The sequence below is a fragment of the Elephantulus edwardii genome, unplaced genomic scaffold, assembly GCF_000299155.1.
Source record: "Elephantulus edwardii isolate Elephantulus edwardi_28Jun2011 unplaced genomic scaffold, EleEdw1.0 scaffold00062, whole genome shotgun sequence".
Classification (NCBI taxonomy): domain Eukaryota; kingdom Metazoa; phylum Chordata; class Mammalia; order Macroscelidea; family Macroscelididae; genus Elephantulus; species Elephantulus edwardii.
In genome coordinates, this window is record NW_006399812.1 from 15,933,907 (window position 1) to 15,948,225 (window position 14,319).

At 45.8% G+C, this 14,319-nt stretch overlaps 1 protein-coding gene across 1 annotated transcript in view; it reads left to right on the forward strand.

Annotated features, from left to right (window-relative positions):
• CHST8 (carbohydrate (N-acetylgalactosamine 4-0) sulfotransferase 8) overlaps positions 1–14,319 on the forward strand; it is a gene marked incomplete at its 5' end in the record, with an annotated part of 114,022 nt that overhangs the window by 67,743 nt on the left and 31,960 nt on the right. The window lies entirely within an intron of this gene.

Here is a 14,319-nt window from a genome sequence, read left to right on the forward strand (position 1 = left end):
TTGTTCAACTCTCTGATGCATAACAAGTGATTGCAAAAACCATGGCCTGTATCAGGCGCACCTTAGTCTCCAGAGAGACACTGTTGCTCCTGAGTATTTTAGAGAGGTCCCTAACAGCAGACTTTCCCATCGCAATACGCTTTTTGATTTCCTGACTGCTGGTGCCAAGAGTGTTGAAGCTGTGAACAATCTCAATCTCTTCGCTATCCATCCTGATGCTACCAATTGGTCCAGTGGTGAGAATCTTTGTCTACTAGACATTGAGCCTCAGTCCATACTGAAGGCTGCAGTCCTTGACCCTCCGCAGCAAGTGCATGAGGTCCTCCTCAGTTTCAGCAAGCAGGGTTGTGTCATCTGCATAACGCAGATTGTTAATAGATCTTCCACCAATCCTGAAGCCACACTTCTCCTCACAGAGCCCAGCCTCCCGGATAATCTGCTCTGCATACAGGCTGAAAAGGTATGGAGACAGGACACATCCCTGGCGTACACCCTTCCCAGTTTTGAACTATGCAGTGTTACCCTGCTCTGTTCTGACTACGGCCTCTTGATCCAAGTATACGTTTCGCATTAGCACAATTAAATGTTCTGGGATTCCCATTCTTCTCAGAGTCAGCCACAGTTTGATATGATCCACACAGTCGAACGCCTTTGCATAATCAATGAAACACAGATAGACATTCTTCTGGTATTCCCTGCTTTCAGCTAAGATCAATCTAACATCAGCTATAATATCCCTAGTACCACGACCCCTTCTAAACCCAGCCTGGACTTCTGGTAATTCTCTACCTACTGTTCCAGTTGTTTTTGGATAATCTTCAGTAGAATCTTGCTTGCATGTGAAATCAGTGATATTGTTCTGTAGTTTTCACACTCCGTTGGGTCACCCTTCTTTGGAATGGGAACAAGTATGGATCTCTTCCAGTCAGTTGGCCAAGTGGTTGTTCTCCAGATTTCTTGGCACAGCTTGGTGAGTACATCCAGGGCAGCATCTGTTAGCTGAAATACTTCAATTGGTATACCATCTATTCCCGGGGCCTTATTTTTTGCTATTTCTCTCAAACTAGCTTGAACTTCTTCCTTCATCACCATAGGTTCTTGCTCATATGTTGTTTCATTAAATTCTTCTGTATCTGCCAATTCCTTTTGATACAATGACTCAGTATATTCCTTCCATCTTCTTTTAATACTTCCTGGATCATTTAATATTCTGCCTAAAGCAACTCTGGGTTTGAATTTGTTCTTCAGTTCCTTGAGCTTAAGAAATGCTGAGCGAGTTCGGCCCTTTTGATTTTCTGACTCTAGCTCCTCGCACATTTCATTGTAGTATTTTGCTTTGTCATTCCGAGCTGCCTTTTGGAATCTTCTGTTCAGCTCTTTAGTATCTTGAATTCTTCCTTGTGCTTTGGCTTCTCTACGCTCCAGTGCAACCTTCAGAGTTTCTTCTGACATCATTTTGGTCTTCTCGTCCTCTTCTGTCTTTGTAATGACCGTTTGCACTCTTCCTGGATGATACCTTTGACATCCTCCCACAACTCATCTGGTTTTCGCTCATTAGTGTTCAAGGCCTCAAACCTGTTCCTGAGATGGTTCTGAAATTCAGGTGGGATGAAATCAGATCTGGGATTTTAGTGCAGCTTCTTGAAACTAGGCCACCAGAGCTCCCTTGTACACAATAGATCTGAGCGCTGTCCTGTCCTGGACCATCCTTATCATCCGCGGCACGCTTGAGTCCATTGCCACAGACACTGCATCAGCCCATCTCGTTGCGAGTCTTCATCTCCTTCACAGACCCTCCTCCTTTCCAAGCATGCTCTCCTTTCCCAAGCAATTGTCTCTTCTAACGACACACCCAAAATATATGAGATAGTTGGATTCAAAAGCTTAGCCATCAACGAATCTTAACTTAAATTTCCCTGACTCTTACCCTACACCTTTGACAAGGTCAGATCGCTCCTTAAAAAATTATCCTTAGCAGGATAGAAGACAAGGTCTGCTTACAGAGGAGTGAGGCAGGTAACGGAGGAGTAAGCAGAAGTTGACAAGATCCGCTCATACTATGTCAAGTGTTCTGGAGGGCACAGCAGGTCTGGATGGGAGGAAGTAGGGGCATCTGTGCAATGGCCACACCTCTGGTAGACTTGGGAATCAGAGAAGGCCAGAGCAGAGTGAGGGAAGGAGCACTGGATGCAAGCAGGCATTGGAGAGCTTGGCATGGGCTGCTTTATGTAGCCCTTAACAGGCTCTTGTGTGGAGTTTAAGGAGCACTGTTTATGAAGTGTGTTAACTGTTGGACTGCTAACTGAAAGCCAGCGGTTCAAATCCAACAGCCATTCCTCAGGATCAAGATGGGCAGTCACCTTCCATAAAGATTTACAGCCTTGGGAGCTTGGTGGAGAGTGACACTGAGTCGACTCAAGAGCAGTGGCTTTGGTTTCTCATTATGGCATTTGGAGGCTGTTTCCTTGAGAGAGATGGTGGATTAGTTATCTATTGCTTCACAACAAATGACTCTAAAATTTGGCAGCTTGCAATACAGACAGTGATTCTCTTAGTTTCTGAGGGCAGCGTGGAGTGTGCTCTGGCTCAGGGTCCCTCACAAGCCACAGTGCAGGCGTGGCTGGAGCTACCACAGTCTCCTCTAAAGACTTGACCAAGGAGGACCAGCTTCCGAGCTCGTCCGGGCGCCTCCTGACAGGATGTAGCTCCTAGCAGATATTGGCCAGAGCATCCCTCAGTTCCGTGTCATGTGGGAAAGCAAGCAAGTCCAGCGTGACAGAAGCCGTAGTCCCTTTGTAACTTACCTCGTAAGTGGCGTGGACAAGTCTGTCTTGGTCAGAGTGCAGCCAGGAAGGCAGGGATGGTGAAACTTCATTGCACAGGATTTGGGCATGTAGCCAGGAGGGGCCAGTCCGTAGACAAAGACGTGATGCTGGGAAAGGTGGAGGATCAGAGAGAGAGAGAGAGGAAGACCCTCAACCAGACGGACGGGCACAGTGACTGTAACAATGGGCCCAAGCTTGTCAGAGCTGGTGAGGATGACACAGGAGAGGGAAGGGGCAGGTCTGCTGTTCATAAGGTCATGAGATGTAGTCCAACTCAGCCGCATCTAACAGCAACAGGCGCTTTTCAGGAGCCACCTAGCCTTGTCAGTCCTTGTGGAGAGATGACTGGAGAAGAGTGAAGCCAGGTAATAAGGATCGTTGGAGGCTGCTAGCCACAGATGGAATACTAACAAGGTGCTTTTATAGAGAAATGACACGATCTAATTTATGAAGGAAAAGGATTCTTTGGGCTGGTACATGGATAAATGGCTGGAGTGAGATAAGAATGGAGCAAGACCAGCTGGGAGGAATTTCATTCCACTGAGAGTAGTTTCCTTACTACATAAGGTGGGATGGAGAACAGGGCTCATAGGATAAGAAGGAAATGGAATAAGGACCAGTGGTGGTTTGATTTCCGTGCAGTGTTACCTTGTGCCCAACTGTGGTGTTGGTTTTGTACTGTTGAGTCAGCATCAACTCATAGCTGACCCTCTAGCAGGATTTCAGAGGCACAGAGGAGATTGGCCATCTTTCTCCTGCAGAGCAGCTGGTAGATTTAAACTCAGTGACTTCGGGATGGCAGCTCAGCTCCTTACCGCTGGGCCACCATGACAATAGAGTGCTGAACAGCCTCTGGACTGCCAAAGGAACAAACGTTGGAAAACGTGCAGCCAGGGAGTTCCTTGGAGGCAAGGAGACCAAGCTTTGTGTCGCATACTTCGTGCATGTTAGGAGGGGCCAGTCCTTGGAAAAGGACATCATGTTTGAAAAGGTGAAGGGTTGGTGAAGGAGGGGAAGACCCTCAACAAGATGGATTAACATAGTTCTATGACAGGGGCCTCGAGTGTGTCAGAGATGATGAGAATGGCACAGGATAGGGCAGGGTGCAGGTCCATTGTTCATAGGGTAGCTATTTGTTTTAGTCGATTGGATGGCACTTAACAGCAACAACATGGTGCCTAACAGGTGTCAGCAGAGCTTCCAGACTGAGTAAGACAAAGACCTTGGTGATCGACTTCCAGAAATCAACCAGTGGACCCCAGCGATTTGATCCACAGCCTCCCACTGGAATGGCAGTGTTTTGTGCACATGATGGCCATGACCATGAGCCAGAGGTCGACTCAGTAGCAGGTGCAGGGACCAGGCGCATGGATGCATTGTCTTTATTCCTTCAAAGACACCATTACGTCTGTCTCTTGATACCCCCTCCTTTGGTTCCCTGAATGCATATATATCCATGAACAGATTTCCCAGGGCCTGAGAAGAGCCTGGACAGAGGAAAAGGTGAGAGGACTTCGTGTTCTTCCGCAAATGTCTCAGAGCAAGTGCCTCAGAGACCTGGGGAAGCAGGAGAGCCTGTCTAAGAGCAGAGATGAGTACCCTATTTGCTCTTGGTGGTGTAAATTGCATCTCATTGGCTCCAATTCATAGGGATGCCGTGTGTAACAGGAGGAAGCATTGCTGGGCCCCCTCCTCCCTTCCTGATCCTTAGTATGTTTAAGTCCCTTGTTATTAGCGTTCTGTCAATCCATCTTGTTGACAGCTCCCCACGTCTTTATTGGCCATCCACTTTACCAAACAGGGTGTCCTTCAGCCATCAGTTGCTCCTGATGATGCATTCAGCGTATACAAGTTGGACAATCTGTCCAGAGCCACTGTCCGCTTCATTGAGTGATAGGGAAATATACCACCCTCTTTGCCTTTCCTAGCATGAAACTCTGTGGAAACCTGTACACCAAGGTTTTAAATGCCAGCAACCTAATTCCCAGCATCACAGCAATGTGCAGGACAAACTGACAGATATATCAAATCAGTAAGACAGACTGACAGATGAGTAGTGGGAGGTGTGGGGTGGGGTCCTTCCATGAGTCCTCACATGAGCCCCTGAGCCTCCACTCTGCTATATCCCAAACCTGATCCTGGAAGTTCAGCTGGGAGTTGGACCGTACACACTGTGATGCTGTTTGTTTTGTTTGGAGGGTTTGAAAACCCGCCCTCTGGGGCTCAAGGCTGCCCGCCCATTTAGAATGACATCAAGCTCATTTGCAACTCCAGGAGAGATCCCATTTTCCAGTCCTGTTGCAGGAACCATTATTCTGCAGTGGCTCATACCTAGCATAGAGCCGCAGTGCCCATGTCACTATGACAGGCAACTTCCCGCCTACCTCATGTCCTCTTACTTGGCTTTCTCTCTTCTGTCATTCTCACTTTTAATTTGCACTGTAAATTCTCACTCATTCTAGCAACAGCTAGGAGGAACATGCCACTTAAGAGCCCAAATGTCCACTGGGCATCACAATTGAAGTTCCAGAACGTTCTCAAGGTCCCACTTCCACACCCTCAGCCTGCTGCCCAGGACACCCTCTACCAACTTCCCTCCCTGACCTAGTGCCTTCGTTATGCAAAGCTCCTTCCTCTGAGCAGACTATAGTGTGCTGCCCCTCAGGTGGCTAGCTCGCCCCCATGCCCAGCACACCGTCCTGAGCACCCCGGCTTCCCTTACCCCAAGTACCTTCCCTGCAGGGGCTGAAGGGTGGAGGAGACCCTGTAGGATCCTTCAAGCATTTGCTCCCCAGAGTATCAAACCCAGCAGAGGATGAGCAGGTCAGGCGAGAAGCTGCAGGAAGTTCCTGGCCCAGCAGAGGTGACATCCTTTTCAGGCCCGCCCTTGTTAGAAGGAGCTCTGGTAATGTAGTGAATGGCAAGTGGTGCTGCTGACTCCAAGGCCGCATCTCTGGCTGTTCGCATCCCTGAGTGGCTCCTCTGGAGAAGGATGGGTACTCCTCTCCTGTGTGATTTACAGCCTCTGACATGCGAGGGAGGCCCACCATGAGTGGGAATCGCCTCAATGGCACAGAGAGTTTGAGAGTTTGACTTGGCCAGCCCTGGCTTTTGATCAGAAAATCCTCACCTTTGGAAGAGACAAAGAATCTCTGGAAGCTGCCTGGCTCGGGAGAGCTGGCAGAAGAAGGGAGGGGATGCTGTAGACCCCCACTGGCACACAGCCTCCTACCCACTGGGCCACAACCTTCCTGCTCAGCGGGGAGTGCAGGCTCCCCATCCCCACCCCCACGAGGCTTCCATCACCTTCCAGAGGAAAGTCTTGGGTTCGAGGAGAAAGGCATTAAATGTGCCACTGGCAGCTCAAGAATGTAGATGTGAAGAAGGACATCAGCTGCAGCCCAGAGCTGTCCCTGCCTTCCATCTCCACCAGTCAGGGCATCTCTTCTAGTGCCTTCTCTCGCTCTCAGTTTCTGACACATACACACTTCACTCTCCATGTCAGCCACAGAAAAGCATATTATTCTGGGTACCAGCCCCTCCTCCTATCAGAAGGATCACTCACACCTGTAACTGAAATTTACCATTCAATCTGTGGCTATCTGTTTAGCAATACTGTGTTTTCTAAGCCATCATTGCAAAGAGTGTGGCTCTGCTGGTGGCCTTGACCCAATAAAGCCAACTATTTGTGGTGACAGAGAGAGAGAGAGAGGAAGGATCGGGGACAGAGGCAGCAGGAATTCAGAGTCCAGCCCTCTTTACGAAGGGCCTCACCTCACTCATCTGGTATCAGTCTGGGGGTGCTCTCAGGTGGCCCAGGCTGGAGGCTATCTTACGCTGGGGAGGCCCAGTGAGGCCATGTTATTTGCTGACAGGTAGCCCTCCCCCTGTCAATTATGCTCACCGAACTGAGGACTAGATCTTTGAAAGGCAAGAAAAGAGTCTTGGGGACAGACGAGAGTGTTCCACAGTTGAGGTACTTTGTCTAGAGAGCTAGTTGGTAGATAGAGCCAGACTCAACCGGAACATGGCATCCTGGTTGGCCTCCCTCAGATGCCCTCAGGGACGCCCTTGCTCCCAGACTTTCCCATTTGACCCCAACAACTGAAGGCCCGTTGCCTTTTCCATCAACTAAGAATGTGCCTAGGGAAGAGGGGATTTTGGCCTAACCAAGGCCCTCAAGCTTGGAGACACGTCAGGATCACACAGCCTTTACCCACATTCTCCTAATCAGAATTGAAGGATGGACTTCTCATGAACATTTAGAACCACTGTTTGTTGATTCTGGTCCAATGCGTGTCCACTATGTATGTCTCTGAGGGCTTCCATATCCTTGGAGCTTCCAAGAAATGTCTTGTCCAGCTTCTCTCCTTATTGCTGAAGAGATTTCCAAGGACCAGCAGACACACAGCACAGGCCACCCCACAGTGCCTCCCTCCCTCCTACAGCAGAGCTTGGGGTCTGTGGCCAGGTAGAATGTAGCTCGTGGACCTGTCTCCCACATGTGGAAACAGCTTGCCTGTGTCCTTGGCTTTCCAGGCCCAGGGGCATGGCTGAGGGCATGTGGGGACAAGTGATCTTAAGAATGGGAATTGAAAAAAAAAAAAAAAAAAAAGACCCCCAATGAGAATTGGCTGCTCTGGTGACCGGAATAAGGATTCCTTCACTCTGATGGTCTAATCGGTAAGGAGTTACATCACCAACTCAAAAGCAGACAGTTCGAATCCACAAGCTGCTCTGGCAGGAGGAAGAATCTCTTGTGTGATTTGTTGTTGTGTTAAGTGCCGTCGAGTTGGCCCTGTGAAAGAAAGACCTGAACACTTGTATAACTTTCATAATTTCTCAAAGTTCATAGAGTTTCTGGAGGCAAGCTGTTTCAGAAATGGATGCCCCTCCTGCTTCCCCACTTGTTTTAATCTGGGAGCTTCACCAAACACTGTCCACCGTGGGTAACCATTATCACATTTGACACATCGGTGTCAGTTTTTAACATCACAGCAACCACGAGTTACCTCTCTCTGTACAGCAAATGGACAGACCAGTGTTATACTGCTTAGAAGAATGACTAAAAACAATTAAAACCAGGCCCAAGGGCTGCAAATTAAAAACACCCACCTTTGGCTTGGTAGCATCACTTTATGTCCACTAGGTGTGTGATTTACAGCCTCTGAAAACCCGTGAGGAGGGTCAGATATGAATTTGCTCCATTGTGACCACAATGAATTAAGTTGTGGTTGTGATTAGAGCTGAGGCAGACAGAGGAGATAGTTCACACACACCCCCGACCCTCTCATCCCTAAGCTATTAGACCTTAGCAGCCAGTGTTTCAAAATACAAGAAAAGGACAAAAATGTAAAGAAGGGGCACTGTCTGCACAATCGCCAGACTGACCATGCTCTGCTTTCAAGTGTGGCTGCTGCCCTGGGATGGGCATCTGGCTGCCTCTTTTCCTGCTCCCCCTGGACCTTGTCCAGTCTGTTCTCTGTCTGCCTTGCTCCTTCCCTATACACCACCTTGGTGTTCTCCTTCTGTGTGGGATCATTTTTGGTGTTGCCTCTGATGGCCGAACTTCTGGCTCCCGGGCTGTGACTCAGCATTTTCTCCTGTCATCTTCAGCAACAGGTAGTTACAGTTCTCATTGTCATAAGCCAGAAGGGGAAGGGGTGGGGGGGAGCAGGAGGTAAAGCAAACTATAACTGAGAAAATAGATCTGTGCCTTCAGCCCTACGCTGGGAACATCTTGACATTTAAATCCAATTACCCTTTCCCCATTCTTGATGAGGATATGACATGCCGCCAGAGAACATTCTGGTAGATAAATATATCATCTTCTCAGACTGCCACACACTTCCCAAGGCTGTTTTGGGGATTCTGTGTCCCCATTCCCCGCCATTAGCCTGCGCGTGAGTACTGGGGTCACAGACTAGCCAAGGGAAATGGCGCTGAAAAGGTTTGCTTGGGAAATCTTGGCAGTATTTGATTTCTGCCCTTCACTGAGTCATTAATTGGGGGAATGGGGCTAACTGCAGAAGCAGGAGAGCTGCTGTCGTCTGTAACAAATCCACAGGCATTTGGAGGATCATCCCTCCCCCCCTTCAGCAAAAGCCCACTCCCCAGTTGGCTGTGAGAACAGGACTCTTTAAGCACATGCCTGCCTGGCTTCAAAGTTCCAGTGCTGGCCGAAGTGTGGAGTGCAGATGAATCAGAAAACCAGGAAGGAGCCTCTGCGAGTGAGACTGAGGGGAACAGCTGTGCTTGCCTGACCTCTGCAGAGGGGCAGCGGAAGTTGTTCTGAGCGAATGCACAGCCTGGAGAAGGAGCTGTGGGTTGTTAGGCACCCTCAAGTTGGCTGTGACTCACTGTGACCCGATGAGCCTAGCCCTGTCTTTCCCCATCAACACGGTCTTCACCATACTCAAACCCATTGTTGTGGTCACTATGCCAGTCCATCTCATTGAGGGTCTTTCAATGTGGGAGGTGTGGGAGGAGAAGAAATTACCAGAGTTAATGAGGACCTGGCCTCTTCTGCCTGCAGGGCTCTCTGTCCAAGGAGACCCAGCAGAACACCCCAGCCCAGCCCTGCCTGCTTTTAGAGACCCATTTACCACTTAAAGTTGGAAGGTTTGCACTTGACTCTCCTCACTCCATTTCCATCGGCTGAAAGAGAGAGCAAGGAAAATGTGTGTTCATGGAGATTTAGAGTCTCATTTTAACTATTAGTTCCAACTGCCTAATCTCTTCCCCAGCCCACTCCCAGCCAAGACCATAACCAGCCTGAGCTGCTGCTCTCTCCATGCACAAAGATGGAGAACTAACACACTGAACGCTTACCCCTTCCACCCTGGCTTCACGCGGGAAGCTGCCCCTCCCCCCCTCCGCCCTTCCTTTTCCGTCCAGGCTGAGGTGACCAGTCTTCCTCCCCTGAGGGCGTGGTCATCCTTAAGCAGTTCACATCATATTTGCAGTTGTTTATCCCAGATTTCACTGTTATTTTATTCTGTGTGCACAAAGATGTTTAAAAAAATAGAAATGAAATCATTCATTTGCTTTTTGCTTCAGATCACAGCACGAGACTGGAGTGGTACTTACATTTATGGCTGCAAGCATGTGTGGTAAATGGAATTCATCATTCATTGCATCAACCTCAGCATATTCTTAGGAGTTTTTATTTTTCTCTCTTTCTTTCCCCTCTCCCCCAGCAAAGCACATTTTATCTCTTCTTGTATTCCTGAATGTTTATGTAAGGGTTCAGCATGAGATGCCTCTTCACACACCGGATAGTTTGACCTTCTTAGGAAGATAAAGAGTCAATGTGGGTCACCACCAAGAGGGCCTAGAAAGAGCCAGATCCATACAGTCCCACAACCTGGGATGCTCAGGTCTGGAATAGCTAGAAGAGATCAGCATTCAGAACTAGGATGAGGATAGGGGCTGTGCCACTTATAAGTTCTTCTATCCTACTTTTGAGAATAAAGTAAATATTTTAAAACACTAACTAAACAATTTTTAAAAGATGGCGATAAATTCTTCTAGCATTAAATCAGTCTGTAAGTCTATGTTGGAAGCACTCAGTAAACTGTTCGAGACCTAAGTGGAGGAACGCAGATTTGCCCTTTGGAACATCCTCATACAACTCCTTCCACTAGTGCCTCACAGTGGATTGTGGGATACGTTGACAGAAATTCTCTTGGTAGACCTTCTTTTGTCTCACAATGGGCTGTGGGATGTCAGAGTAGAAATTCTCTTGGTAGATCTTCTCTTCAGAAGTCTAGGTGGCCTACAGAACTGTTGACACAGTAAAGTACATATCATACTACATTCAGAGTCTGAGCACACACAAGTCCAAGAAGACCCTTGTGTTTTACTGTAACCTCATAGGCATGTTCATTCATGTACAGGGTCACTAAGAGTCATACTCAGCTCGACAGCACCTAACAGCACAGCAACGTAGCCTTGTGACCCTGAAGCCTGTGTGGCTGTGTCCATTTCCTAGTGCTAGCGTAACAAAGTACCTCAAAGTGGGTGGTTTTAAAGAACAGACATTTATTGTCTCACAGTTCTGGGAACTCAATTTCAAATTAAGTTCTAGAAATTGCAATATCAAATTCAGTTCTATTTGTTGTTTTTATGTGCTATCAAATTTAAACCAACTCATAGCTGATCTTACCATGTAAATTGCACAAGAGGAAATTGCCCTTCCTTCTCATGCAGAGGAGCTGGTGGACTCAGATCTCCTGCTGCTGGGATGGTAGCACAACTCCTTACCACTAAACCACCAGAGCTCCTTAAATTCAGTTCTAGAATCAGACATTTCAAATTCAGAATATTATTAGGGTTCTACTTCCTCCAGATCAAAGTCTTTTCTTGTGTCCTTCAGCATTTATTAGTCCCAAGAGTTTCTTGATGTTCCTTAGCTTATAAATAAATGTATTTTCATGTGGCACCTTACTCTGCTGTATGTGTGCATATTTCTGTGTTTTATACAGAACCTCCCTTCTATAGCATCACTTAGAAGGGATTAGAACTAGGACTCACCTTACTTGGATATTATTATCTTTTCAAGTGTGTGAAGGAGATAAAACTTCAGTTTATCTCTTTGGGAAATGTAACCCAATCCAAAAGAGTAGCCATGGGCCATGGAAAGTTGCCTCTGACATAAAGACACCATATTGGATTGAGTGGTTGTTATTAGATGCCATTGAGTTGAATACAACTCAAGGCAACTCTATGGACAGCAGATTTGAACTCTGTCCTATCCTGTGACATCCCCACAATCTTTGACACACTTTAATCCATTTCTTCAGTCACTTTGTCAATTGTTCTGGTTAAGGGTATTCCTCTCCTTCTCCATTCTGCCACCTTTCTAAGCATGATGTTCTTCTCCAATGAATAGCCTTTCCTAGCAACATGCCCAAAGTATGTGAGATGAGGTGTCACCATCCTTGCCTTCAAGAAGCACGCTGACTGCACTTTCTCCAAGACATACCTACTTGTTCTTTTGGCAGTCCATGGGATATTCAGTACTCTTCTCCAACACCACACTCACAACTCAAAGACATCCCCGACTCCTCCTCCGACTCCTCCTCTTCTTCTTCTTGATTGGATAGCGTTATAGAATTAGTGAGAATACCTTCTCTGCATCATCAATTATTCTTCCCTAGGAGAGGAGAATCACTTAGAAATTAAAAATTTAAAATGTTCCTTTAGATTCGTACAAGTTAAAGCATAGCAAGAAGTTTCAATTAAAGATTCAGAAGAGTTGAGAGTCTTCCTCTCCTCCTCCTCCTCCTCCTCCTTCTTCTTCTTCTTCTTCTTCTTCTTCTTCTTCTTCTTCTTCTTCTTCTTCTCTCTCTCTCTCACACACACACATGCACACACACCCCTCATTGTTTCAGGAATTTCAAAGACCCTTCAACTTAATTAATCTCTCTTCCTCACTAGGCAGTAAATCTTTTGAGAATTAAATTATGTTGGTTTTGGTATCAGGTATCATGAATTGGTATCATATGGGATATAGCACATTACAAATTTTAATTTCTGCACTTTGTATTAAGACCTTGAGGGAAGGTCATGTTGTTGAGATCCAGTTGTGGTCTTTTCAGTTAATCTTGCTGATGGTCAGCACCTCATATAGATTGTCACTGATGTTGAAAGATTTCTACCATTAATGAATATTTTGATCAAATAGTTTATAGAAAAATCCTGGTCAAGAGGGGGTGTTGCAAAACAAAATTTCAAATTCTCAGAGACTTCAAACTTTGTGGAGCCATGGAAATTGAATGAACACCTTCTGCTTTTAGGAACCTCTTATCTAAAAATGTAAGTGGACATTGGTTGTTCATTAGTGAAATTGTCACTCTCTGTATGGGACACTTGGGTGTGAGTCGCACTCGATGCTCCTCATGGCAGATTACACCATCTGTTAGTGGAAGTTTATGTGTTGCTGTGATGCTAAACAGGTTTTAATGGACATTCTACTCTAAGATAGATTAGGGATAAAGGATTGGCTGTCTATTTCCAAAAATCAACTGATGAACCCTATGGGTTAGTGGCTACTGGGGATGGGAGGAAGTAAGGCTAATGGTGATGGAAAACTTGCATTGATTAAGGGTAGCATCACATGGTCAATCTCTCTAATTGCTATCAATGAATTATACATTTGTTAAATTTTGAATTGGCAAAAGTGATAGATGTATTTACAACAATAATAAAAAAATAGTTGCTGTGGCTGCTTATGTATAACTAAAGATGTCAAGGCTGTTTTATTGTTGTTGTTATTTGTGGTCATGGTTTTAGTGCTTCTATTCTGCCTCTTAGTTCATTGTATATTCCTTGAATCTTTAAAAGCTTACAAGTGGCCATCAGAAACACAACAATTGGTCTCTTTGTACCTGGAGCAACAGGAGAAGTTAGAGAATAAGGAATAAAAAGAGAACATAAAATGAGTGTCTTATTTCTCTCCATGAATAACTGCCTCCTTTACCACGAGACCAGAAATGAATGGTACCTGGCTACCATTACTGAAAATTTTGATCAAATAGTTTAGAAAAGAATCCTAATCAAAAGGAGGATGTTCTAGAACAAAATTTCAAATTCTCATAGACTTCACACTTTGTGAATCCATAGACACTGGGCGAACACTTGAAACTACTGCCAGAAAGCATATTTAAGCCTTAAACAAACAAACAAACAAAAAATAATAATTTCCTAAACTCTTCTTGAAGGAAATCTTGCTGGTTTAGTAGTAAAGAAGTGTGATGCCAACCCAAAGGCATGCTGTTCAAACCCACTAGCAACTCTGTGAGAGAAAGATGAGCAGTCTCCTCCCATGTAATTTATTGAAAACCCACTGGAGAATCAACTATGAGTTGGTTCTGACTTGATTGTACACAACAGCAACAACAAAGTCTTCTTAACATCAAATAACTATTTTAGCTTAACTATTAAAAAGTGTCTGCCTTTACTCTTCTAAGAACAATTTATATTATATCAAAGTAAAAATAGTGACTAGAAAGATTAGAGGGGAAGCTTAAGGGGCAATGAATTTATGTTAATGAGGGAGAAACAGCTCAGAAAAAGAGGATGAGAATGAGTGCACAGCTCAAAAGAATGTAATCAATGTCAGTGAATTGTGCATTTATGAAAGGTTGAATTGATTTATTTTACTTTGTATATTCTCAACAATAACAACAAACCTACAGAATACATGTGTTTGATCTGCAGTAGGTCATGCAATACACGACAGGGCAGCATATCATTGTGCTGTGCATGGAGTTACCACAAGTTGGGGCCGAACTATCTATCAACCTTGGAGGTAGAGGCAGCACCGGGAGCTCTCCATGGTACTGAAAGCAGTCTTGGTTCCTGGACTCAGCCTGATTTATGGTGATCTTACTTGAATGGGAATCCCAGAACATTTAATTGTGCTAATACAAAACCTATACTTGGACCAAGAGGCAGTAGTCAGAACAGAACAGGGTAACACTGCATGGTT